The sequence below is a fragment of the Stegostoma tigrinum genome, chromosome 31 (genome assembly GCF_030684315.1).
Source record: "Stegostoma tigrinum isolate sSteTig4 chromosome 31, sSteTig4.hap1, whole genome shotgun sequence".
Classification (NCBI taxonomy): Eukaryota; Metazoa; Chordata; class Chondrichthyes; order Orectolobiformes; family Stegostomatidae; genus Stegostoma; species Stegostoma tigrinum.
In genome coordinates, this window is record NC_081384.1 from 32,498,806 (window position 1) to 32,510,789 (window position 11,984).

The window sequence follows — 11,984 nt, forward strand, 5'->3', positions numbered from 1 at the left end:
TAGGTGGAGAGGGTGTAGGTGGGGAGGTAGGGAGGGGATAGGTCAGTCCAGGGAAGACGGACAGGTCAAGGAGGTGGGATGAGGTTAGTAGGTAGCTGGGGGTGCGGCTTGGGGTGGGAGGAAGGGATGGGTGAGAGGAAGAACCGGTTAGGGAGGCAGAGACAGGTTGGACTGGTTTTGGGATGCAGTGGGTGGGGGGGAAGAGCTGGGCTGGTTGTGTGGTGCAGTGGGGGGAGGGGATGAACTGGGCTGGTTTAGGGATGCAGTGGGGGAAGGGGAGATTTTGAAACTGGTGAAGTCCACATTGATACCATATGGCTGCAGGGTTCCCAGGCGGAATATGAGTTGCTGTTCCTGCAACCTTCGGGTGGCATCATTGTGGCAGTGCAGGAGGCCCATGATGGACATGTCATCAAGAGAATGGGAGGGGGAGTGGAAATGGTTTGCGACTGGGAGGTGCAGTTGTTTGTTGCGAACTGAGCGGAGGTGTTCTGCAAAGCGGTCCCCAAGCTTGGGGACCGCTTTGCAGAACACCTCCGCTCAGTTCGCAACAAACAACTGCACCTCCCAGTCGCAAACCATTTCCACTCCCCCTCCCATTCTCTTGATGACATGTCCATCATGGGCCTCCTGCACTGCCACAATGATGCCACCCGAAGGTTGCAGGAACAGCAACTCATATTCCGCCTGGGAACCCTGCAGCCATATGGTATCAATGTGGACTTCACCAGTTTCAAAATCTCCCCTTCCCCCACTGCATCCCTAAACCAGCCCAGTTCATCCCCTCCCCCCACTGCACCACACAACCAGCCCAGCTCTTCCCCCCCACCCACTGCATCCCAAAACCAGTCCAACCTGTCTCTGCCTCCCTAACCGGTTCTTCCTCTCACCCATCCCTTCCTCCCACCCCAAGCCGCACCCCCAGCTACCTACTAACCTCATCCCACCTCCTTGACCTGTCCGTCTTCCCTGGACTGACCTATCCCCTCCCTACCTCCCCACCTACACCCTCTCCACCTATCTTCTTTACTCTCCATCTTCGGTCCGCCTCCCCCTCTCTCCCTATTTATTCCAGTTCCCTCCCCCCATCCCCCTCTCTGATGAAGGGTCTAGGCCCGAAACGTCAGCTTTTGTGCTCCTGAGATGCTGCTTGGCCTGCTGTGTTCATCCAGCCTCACATTTTATTATCTTATAATAGGAATTTATTACTAGTTTTGCCCATAAACATTAAAAAGCCTCAAAATCTCACCCTTCCATTAGACAGTCACTTCCTCTGAATTACTGGAAGGAAGTCATAACTGTAAGGCACTGGCAAAATAATCTTCCAACGGGAAAAGTGCTGAAAGCTGATTCATTACCTATTTTAATTGGTTTTCCAATTTAGGTTTACTAGGAAAAGACGCTGAAGATATAACATATCAGCAAACAGGCGTGACAAGAATTTGCTCCCGCATATTGATGGCATTCAAGAAGTTTGAAAATGTAGGTAAAGGTTGCAGAGTCACTGTTAGTCAAGGAGGGATTGGTGCATTAGACCTTCGTCCAGGAGATTATTTGAAGAACAGAGACCTAGGGGTTCACGTACATAATTCTTCGAAGTTTGCACCACATGTAGGCAGGGTGATTAAGAAAGTATCTAGCTCGCTTGCCTTCATCGTGCAGGCCTTTGAGTATCAGAGTTGGAACATCATGTTGATGTTGTACAGAACATTGGCGAGAACACTTCTGGAGTACACTGTCCAGTTCTGGTCACCCTGTTATAGGAAGGATATTATTAAACTGGAGAGGGTCCAGAAAAGATTTACCAGGATGCTGCCGGAAATGGAAGGTTTGAATTATAAGGAGTTGCTGGATAGGCTGAGACTTTTTTCACGGGAGCGTAGGAGGTTGAGAAGTGATTTTTTGAAGATCTTTTCGCTAGATTAGGAGATTTCAAGACTAGGGGGCATACTGTTAAAGGGAGAGGAGAAACTGAAAAAAAAGACATGTGGGGCATTTTTTTAACACAGAGAGTGGTTCGGTTCATGCATGAACTGAACTTCTAGAGGAAGTGGTGGATGTGGGGATAGTTGCAATGTTTAAAAGACATTTGGATAAGTACATGAATAAGAAATGTTTGGAGGGATGTGGGCCAGGAGCAGGCAGGCGGGACTAGTTTGGTTTGAGATTATGGTTGGCATGAACTGGTTGGACCAAAGGGTCTGTTTCCATGATGTATTACTCTATGACTCTTTCAGGATGTAGAATACATCTGGGCGGAGATGAAGAATATTATGCAAAAATATTCACAAGTGGAAATGGTCTCGAATCCCTCTAACAGTAGCCATAACATCAGACAAAAAAAAATTCATAAAGATTCAGCAGTAATCATGGATGATTTAATCTGCAAACACACTAGAAAAATCACATTAGCAATCGTTGCTTGGGGCAGAAGTTCCTGGAATGCTTTCGAGGTAGTTTCCTAGAGTGGCATTTTCTGGAGAGACCAAAGTGTGGGTTAATTTAAACTTGGTATTTTATAATATTACAGTATTAATGAATCATAATGTCACACTGATATCACAATAACGGTAATTTTGCATCGTGTACAAAATGGAGAAAAGTGGATCTGAGACCGATGTTTTAAATTCATTGAAGAGAAGTAAAGGGGGCATGAAAGCAGAATTAACTAGAGCGAACTTAGAAACTGGTTTAGAGTGTAGATCAATTGAAAAACAGTGGCACACATTTGAGGATATATTTCAGAATACTCAGAATAAGCAAAATTTCTATTATTAAAAAAATTCTAAGGGGCAGACCCACAGCCTAAGGAGCATCAAAGTAAAGGGTGGCACAGTGGCTCAGTGGTTAGCACTGCTGCCACACTGCACCAGGGACCTACGTTCAATTCCACCCTTGGGTGACTGCCTCTGTGGAGTTTGCGTGTTCTCCCCATGTCTGTGTTTCCTTCAAATGTTCCAATTTCCACCCACAGTCCAAAGAGTGGTTTGGCTGTGCTAAATTGCCCATGGTGTCCAAGGTTTTGCAGGCTGGTTGGGTTAACCATGGGAAATGCAGGATCACAGAGATACGTGAGGTGGGGGGGTTCTGAATGGGATGGTCTTTGGAGGGTCAGTTGGACTCGATGGGCTGAATGGCCTGCTTCTACACAGTTGCGATTTTATGATTTGCGAAAGGTGAAAGTATGTGATTGTGCAAAGATAGTTGAAGAGAATATAATGAACTGCAGACAATGGCTTAAAGGTTAATCTGGAGAAAGAAAATAGAGTACAAGAAAAGGTTAGCTAAAAATGTGAATGCAGATTGTAAGAGTCTCTTCGAATAGTTGTAAAGGAAAGAGTAGCTAAGATGAGTGTTGAACATGTAGAGACTGAGAATGGGGAGTTAATAGCTGACAATAAGGAACTGGCTAATGAAATTGATAAATCCTTTGCTTCTGTATTTACAAGAAGAATACAAAGAATTTATAGCAAATCAGGAGGTGGAAGGGAGAGAGGAACCTTGTGAAATTACAATCACCAGGGAAATAGTACTGAGTGAACTGATGTAGCTGCAGACTGACAAGGGTCCTGGTCCTGATAAATTTCATCCTAGTACTTTAAAAGCAATGGTTAATGAGATAGTAAATATGCTGGTGTTAATTTCCCGTAATAAGCTAGATTTTGGGAAGGTTTTGTTAAACTGGAAGGTAGTAAATGCTCTAGAAGGGGGGATGGAAAGCAGAAAAAAGAAAACCATTGGCTATCTGAGGTGGGGAAGGTTTAGAATCAATCATTAAGGAGTTAAATCTGGGGAGTTAAAAAATTCAGCGATTAAGAAAAGGTGAGCATGGTTTCATGAAAGTGAAGCCATGTTTAAATAATGTATTGAAGCTCGTTGAGAAAATAACATACGCTGTGGATAAAGGGAAGTCTGTAGATGTGCTACGCTTGTATGTCCAGAAGGCAATTGACAAGCTGCCACATGAAAGCTCATTGTACAAAGTAGCAGCATATGGTGGATGAGATAACAAATTGGCATGGATAAAAGATTGGCTGACAAAAACATTGATGATGTATTAATGGGTCTTTTCTGATTGGCAGGATATGATGCGTGGAGTATGACATGTATCTGGACACTCAACGTTTTATCATTTTTACCAATGAGGTAGATGAGGGGAATGAAAACATTGTTTAACAAGCTACATAGATATGCATGTTGTGAAGACGACATAAGGAATTTTCAGACAGGTATAGATAGATTGAGTGGAGATAGTAGGAACTGCAGATGCTGGAGAATCTGAGATAACAAGGTGTAGAGCTGGATGAACACAGCAGGCCAAGCAGCATCAGAGGGGCAGGAAAGCTGACATTTCCTCTGATGCTGCTTAGCCTGCTGTGTTCATCCAGCTCTACACCTTGTTATCTCAGCTAGGTTGAGCGACTGGATAAACATCTGACAGATGGAGTATGATTGAGGAAAGTGTGAAGTTGTTCACTTTGACGGGAAGAGTAAAAAGCAGCATATTGCTGAAGCAGAGAATGCATGCATGCAGAGAGGTCTAGATGTTCTGACTCATGAGTCATTGAAAGTTAGTATACAATTTCAGCAAGTAATTTTAAAAGGCTAACAGGATGCTATCCTTTATTATGAGGAGAATTGAACATAAAAGTAAAGGTGTTATACTTCAATTGGACAAAGTATTGGTGAGGCCACATCTAGTGTACTGTGTACAGCTTTGGACTCCTTACTGAAAGAAGGATGTAAATTCCAGGATGGACAGACCTGGGCTTGTTTTTACTGGGATTTAGATGAGTGAGGGGTGGTTTGATTAAAGTGTGTAGCTTCCACAGTGGTCTTATCGGTGTGGAATGTCTCCTCTTGTAGATGACACCAGAAGTAGGGGACATGGTTTAAAAACTCTGAAAGCTTGTGTCTTCAAATAAACCTGTTGGGCTACAACCTGATGTTGTGAGTTTTTGACCTTGTCCTCCCCAGTCCAACACCAGAACTTCCACATCAAGTTCTCCCTTTTAGGGCAGAGATGAGGAGAATTTTCTTCTGTCAGAGGGTTGTGAAACTTTGCAGCATCACTTCCGAAGTATGTGGAGGTGGGATATTTGAATATATTTAAGGTAGATATTGATAGATTTTTACAGGCAAAAGAATCAAAGGTTATCAGGAGAAGATGGCAATGTGGAATTCAAAATACAAACAGAGCATTCCATAATCTTATTGAATAGTGAAGCTGGTTTAGGGCCAAATGGACTACTCCTGCTTTTAGTTCACATGGCTGCATGTTTGATCTTGTCAGTTTAGGCCAGTGTATGTGGAATTATGTTCACAATGAGTATAATCATTGATTTTTCTACAAGTTTCCCTAATTTTGTCTGTTTTTATCACACATCCAGATAACCTGCACTGCACCCCCGTTTCCCCCCTCCAACCCCATGCCTTGAACACTACTATTGGAGATTCATAGATCAGTCCCACCAGCATTTTGTACTTTTGCTGTTTTATTAGTTCTGCTACATTATTTCTGCTGTATATTTTCACTGCTTTCATTGTTTTCCATCAATATGATTTCTCTTCCTCCTTTTCTAAGTCTATTTCTAATTCGAATTGAATTCTCTGCAACGACTACGAAGTTTCCCTCTGTGTTATCTGTTTCATTTATTGTGTTATATGTACTCGTGCTTAAATTGCTATTTGTCGCTAAAGGCAGTGAGGTGCATTTCTCTTCCTCTTTGACCTACTGCACTTGTGGTTGCTGAGGTTAAGTATGAGACGGGAAAGTGCACAAATTCTCTCCAGGCAACAAAAGATGTTTTCACTTTACAACAATCTTCCTTTATTATTAACAGCAAAGTTATCATTATTTTAAATAAACCTTTTTGATCCCAGGGCACACATATGATCACTGTCTCTTTTGGTACTCTTGCACCCTCTTTAGTTTGTTACTATTCCCACCCTGATCTCTCTCTGCTTTTTATTGGTCACTCAATTTATTGGCAAATGCAGTAGACAATTTGAACACAATAGTTCCATAAACAGCAAATGAAGCAACAAGCAGCTAATCTCTTTTACAGGATGGGAGAATTGGCCAGAACAGGACAAGATTGTTGTCTGTCCAATAATACTGTGGGGCACTTTGCATGCCCAGTTCAGGCAGATGGCTTTGCTTAAATGCCTCACTTTACTTCTTCTTTTCTCTTGTGTAGTGACGTCTGAAGCAGACCAATAACATACTTATATAACAAAATGTGAAGCTGGATGAACACAGCAGGCCAAGTAGCATCTCAGGAGCACAAAAGCTGACGTTTCGGGCCTAGACCCTTCATCAGAGAGGGGGGGAGAGGCCCGAAACGTCAGCTTTTGTGCTCCTGAGATGCTGCTTGGCCTGCTGTGTTCATCCAGCTCCACACTTTGTTATCTTGGATTCTCAAGCGTCTGCAGTTCCCATTATCTCTGATCACAATAACATACTTATGGCTGTTTCCAAGGCTAGGTCTTCCCTGGCACAGTTTGCTAGCCATGTTAGCAGAGAATTATAGTTTGAGGGGTGCCATATAAATACATATACATGATGAGCTAGGAAAACCTCCAGCTCTTAGTGTTTGCTACAGGATGATAATCAAGCTGTTTGGTTGTGGTACAGATGTACTTTTTTGGTCACCAAGTCCTTGAATAGCACTATAACCTGGAATTTCTGGTTCACTGCACCATGAGATCTCAACCGCTCATCCGACATCTTATTAGAAAACTTCTGTAGGCTGTGAAACACACATTACTTTGTGGAACTAAGCAATGATGGCTGCTCCTCACAAAGTTTCCCTTTTACCAAACTGCATTTATATAGCACCTTCTTAGTGTAAAACATCCCATTCACATCCCATGGCGTTCACAGCAGTGTTACCAAACAAAATTTTGACACCGAATCACATAAGTAGAGATGGGAGAAACTGACCATGATCAAACAGATTGGGACTTCAAGGAGGCTGTTATTTGGTGAAAGAGACGTAGAGAGGTGGGGTGGCTAGACAAAGGCATTCAAGTCGTTAGGGCTCAGGCAAGTGCCTGAGTGGCACTACAATTAAAGGCAGGGATTCTGAAATAAAACCCACAAACATCTCAGGGTTGGTGGGGGTTATAGTGAAGGGGAGAGGTAGGAATCCAGTGGAGTTTGAAAAGAGGGAAAAGAATTTTAAAGTTGAGGCTTTGCTGGTCCAGGGCCAAATATAATTCAGTGAACACAGGAGCGTTGGGTAGATGGGACATGGTGCAATTTAGGACACAGTAACAGAGCTTCTGACAACATTAAGTCTCCAGAAGATAGAGTGTAAAACACCATCGGGATATGCATTGTAATATTCAAGTCTAGAGGTGGCAACAGCACTGATGAGAATATCAGAATAGTTGAAGTACATCTGGGGTTGATGCTGGGTAATGGACGTGGCCTTACTGAAAAAAGGAGCAATATCATTGATTTACATGTAAAACCCAAATTGGCAAAGAGAACTTCTAGAGATCTCTTAAAGGGTATGTGATGGTTTTAAATTAAAAAAATCAATTGCAAGACTATTAAGAGCAAGATATAGTTCTTATTTCAATTTAATTTAGTTATAGGGACTAAAGATGCAGCCAAAACATCAACTTTCTAACAAGTAACAGTGAACCAATTTATAAAGGCTATCAGAAACACTGCAGCACCATTGATCCTTGCTATATACTTTAGGGACGCTAAATCCTTCTAAAGTAATGAACGATAAATTAGGTCACATACCCTGCTCTGTTCAATGATTGGAACAATGTAAAGCTAGCATGCACAAATTTAAATGTCAACTGAAATTATCTACATCTCCTCTAACCTGAAGGTGCTGACTGTTGCAGGGGTACAATTTCAACAAGCACTGCACTTCCATTCCTGAATGGTTAAGAGGTGCAGGGAAATTATTTTAGCTACAAGCAGTCTGATCTGTCAGTATGTGGCACCCAAGTCGGCACTGTCTCCTAGCCATCACCGGGCAGAAGTTGGGGCAAACATCTTGATAAGTTCAGTGCCTCCCCACAACAAATTCCATTCCCAGCTTTACTAATTGAGGTAGGATTACCAATACCCTGGTCAAAATCAGTCAACGCAGAACAAATCAGGAATTGAAACTGTATCCCAGTACCATAGTGAAGTCTATTAGTTCAGTCAGCTGGATGTAACACACTGACCAGTACTTACTCAGTGTGCTGAGCATCTCCACAATATCGTGAAGTATTTAGCTCCTGAATTCCTGCTGAGTTTTATGTTGATATATAAACTACTATAAAGGTTAATAATATAATTTGAACCCATTAATGATATTTCTATTTTGTAATCACTCACGATTATCCAATGTTCTTTGTATAGTGGAGCATACACTAAATTTATTCATAGTCAACCATAAGTAATCCATAAATAAATTTGTGGTCAAGTTAATAAGAATTAAGGTAGTCACTTCACATGTGACTCTTCTTGTATGAAGAGAATCATATGTTGTGTACATGAACACATTGATAGTTTTTCATACAACCAGCTACCACCAGTTTAACATTAAGATGAAGTCAAAGTCTTATCAGGCCATAGGATTGCTCTCTCAATAGAGATAGAGACTGGTGCAGCTGTAACCTGAGGGTCACCATGCCTCAGGCAAGGAACAAGGTCAAGAAGAAGGGTCCTTCATGGTAACCTAGGTGCAGGAATTGAACCCACACTGTCCTTCTGCAGTGTAAGTGAGCCATCCAACCAACTCAGCCAACCAGCTCTCCTTATGTTAGAAACAGAATCTTGAAGCTGTAATTTAGTGCCAGATTCCAAATCTACAAATCTGTTTGTGCATTGCCTGATCTTCACTTACATAGTGAGTGACAGATTGTGAAGACCAGGAGTAGATTACAGCACTTAGCATACATGATCAGATATCCATTACTATTGGGCTCCCTACATAACTTGGATTGTTCATTGTCAGGTAATCATCACTCCTTGACTGTTGTCAGCACGGTGGTACACTGGTGAGTCATTTTAGACAGTCAACTGGATTTTAATACTTCTCTTTTACACAAGAAGGCAGATGCAATTGTTTTGCAATGACTGAAAGGAAATGTCTTAAAGAAACAATGCATCCCATTCACTTCAACCATGAAAGTATGATATGGAAAATTTATAATAAGTGATTAATACATTGGTACAGTATTCCTTGGTCTATGATTTCACTAAGAGTGAGACTCCTGATTAAGTTTCACTTTACTGCATCTGGTTATGTCTGCAGTTGTGAGTTGAAGTTTTTGAGAGCGATGTCTACAATGAACAAATGAGTTGAAATGTCCATTATACAATATCTACCAAATAAGACTTCTCTCAGTGTTCAGTGAAGGAAATCTGTCTTTGTGAAATTAAAGTGATTTTCAGAGAATTGTGATGCAGTTTAATGAGAACAGCGAAAGAGGAATTCTGGCTGATCACAGAGATTGTGGGAAAGCTTTCTGAGCCTCTCAACTACTGGCAGCATAAACCATGACCAATAAGCCCTCAACAGCCTGAGAAAATAGTTGCTTATAAAAAAATCATCAACCTCAAAGATTCAGGCACAAATGACTATTTATCCATTGTCACATTATCACTGAGGTTGGGGAGGGAGGAGGGAAGTGGTGGTCTATGTTGGGAGTGAAGTAGGAGTGGGAAAGGGACTAAAAACCTGCTGGATCCCACTTCTCCTTCTCTCAGTTGAGATTGCTGAGCTCTAGGAACGCCCACTGGCTGAACTGAAATTCAAATAGTATCAAAACGTCAGGAAAGGACGTTTAATTTTGTTTTAGAATGGCTGACCTGCCTTTCCAGTATAAGTTACTCAGCCACCCAAACTAGCCAAAGTTAAATTAGATACTGATGTGCTTACATTTAACGGGGGTCAAGTCTCACATATGTATCAATTTAAGCTGGTCTGCCATCAGGTCAGGTGTGCAATAAAACTCTGTGCATCCAGTACATAGTTTTATCATTAGCCAACAATAAAATACTTAGTTAAAATAACTGCTGTTCTACTATCCATTATCTATCAATATAAAGCATTCCAGGCAAAATATGATTGAGCAAAATAGCACTATCTATGTGAGGGATATTAATAACTAGGAGGTGTTACACAAGCTGCTCACCTCTGCTCAAATCCTTGACTTGTGCTCCCAACGGATGAATCTCAATGAGAAGAATTGGACTTTGTGCTTTCTCGGTGCGTACTCTCGAGGCAATGCTAGGTGTGATTCTAAACACATTTTAGAAATTTCAGCATAATTAAGCCAATTTTGGTATGTTGCATAACTGAGCAATAAACCTTGGATATATGCACAAGTAATCAGACTGTGGATGATTGAAGAGGGACAGGCTTTTCTCCATGGCTCCCTGTCAGCTTACCTCCCTTGACCAACAAGCCAGCACATTAAATAGGTTAGCTGCCCATTAATATATCTTCCTTGACATGGAAGTTTAAAAAAAACCTAAAAAAATTCTTCCTATCTCATTTTCTCTTGTACCCTTGTTTTTTAACAGGGTCCCCGAGTGATATTCTCCCATGAGGAAATATCCACTTTGTCAAGACTTCCCAGGATCTTAGAATCCCTACAGTGCGGGAGCAGGCCATTCAGCCCTTCAAGTCCACAAAGAGCATCCCACCCCACTAACCTATCCCTGCATTTTCCAATCCATCTAACCTGCACATCCTTGGACTGTGGGAGGAAACGCACATAGACACAAGGAGAATGAGCAAACCTGCACACAGGCAGTCCACCCAAGGCTGATCTCTGGCAGTGTGAGGCAGTAGTGTTAACCACTGAGCTTCCATTCCAAACTGCTTATATGCTTCAACCAAATTCCTGTTATCCTTCTAAACTCCAGCAGATACAAGCCTGGCATATCCAAGTTGTCCTAAGACAAATCCCGAATTCCAGGTATTACAGTAGTGACCCTACACTGAACTGCTTTCAGCACGTTTCCATCCATCCTTAAATAAGGAGATAAACTCTGTACACAATACTTCAGACATAGTTTCACCAAGACAGGGATAACTGAAGCATTAGCTCCCTACATTTGTACTCAATTCACTTCATAATAAACAATAATATTCTATTGGCTAAGGTAACAAGGTGTAGAGCTGGATGAACACAGCAGGCCAAGCAGCATCAGAGGAGCAGGAAAGCTGACCTTTTGGGCCTAGATTCTTCTTCAGAAAAAATCAGAAAATATAGATTCAGAAAAAAAATGTAGCTTTCGTGCTCCTCTGATGCTGCTTGGCCTGTTGTGTTCATCCAGCTCGACACCTTGTTATCTCAGATTCTCCAGCATCTGCAGTTCCTACTATCTCTGAAACATATTCTATTGGCTCTTCTAATTACATACTGCACTTGCATGTTAACCATTGTGATTTATACACTACAACACGGAGATTCCTCTACATTTCTCTCATGATTTGGGTTAGTCTTCTAAAAAGGTTTCCTATCAAAATGGACAATTAGATATTTTCCCACATTAGACTAAATTTAACAAATGTTTTCTCACTTATTTAACCAATTTATTGATCTTTGTTGCCACTTTATGTCCATTTTACAATATACTTTCATTCCTATTTTTAAACCAGCACCTGAGCAATGATACCTTTGGACAGTGCAGGCATCCAAGTCATGTATGTGAAGTACAAAATGTTCCGGCTGTAGCTCTGATCCCAATAGCATACCACTTCCTACATCTGGCCAATAAAAAAGAGACCTATTTATTCCTATTAGCTAGCTACTCTCCTCTCCAGGTCAACATGCTATTCCCTACATCATGAGCTTCTAATTTATCTCAATAACCTTTAATGTTGCACCTTCTCAAACATCTTCTGGAAATCTAAGTACAATACGTTTATCCACAACATACATTACATCCTCACAGCATGTCCTCCACTCAGCTACAACCATCCTCTCCTAGCACTGAGCTCTCATCAATT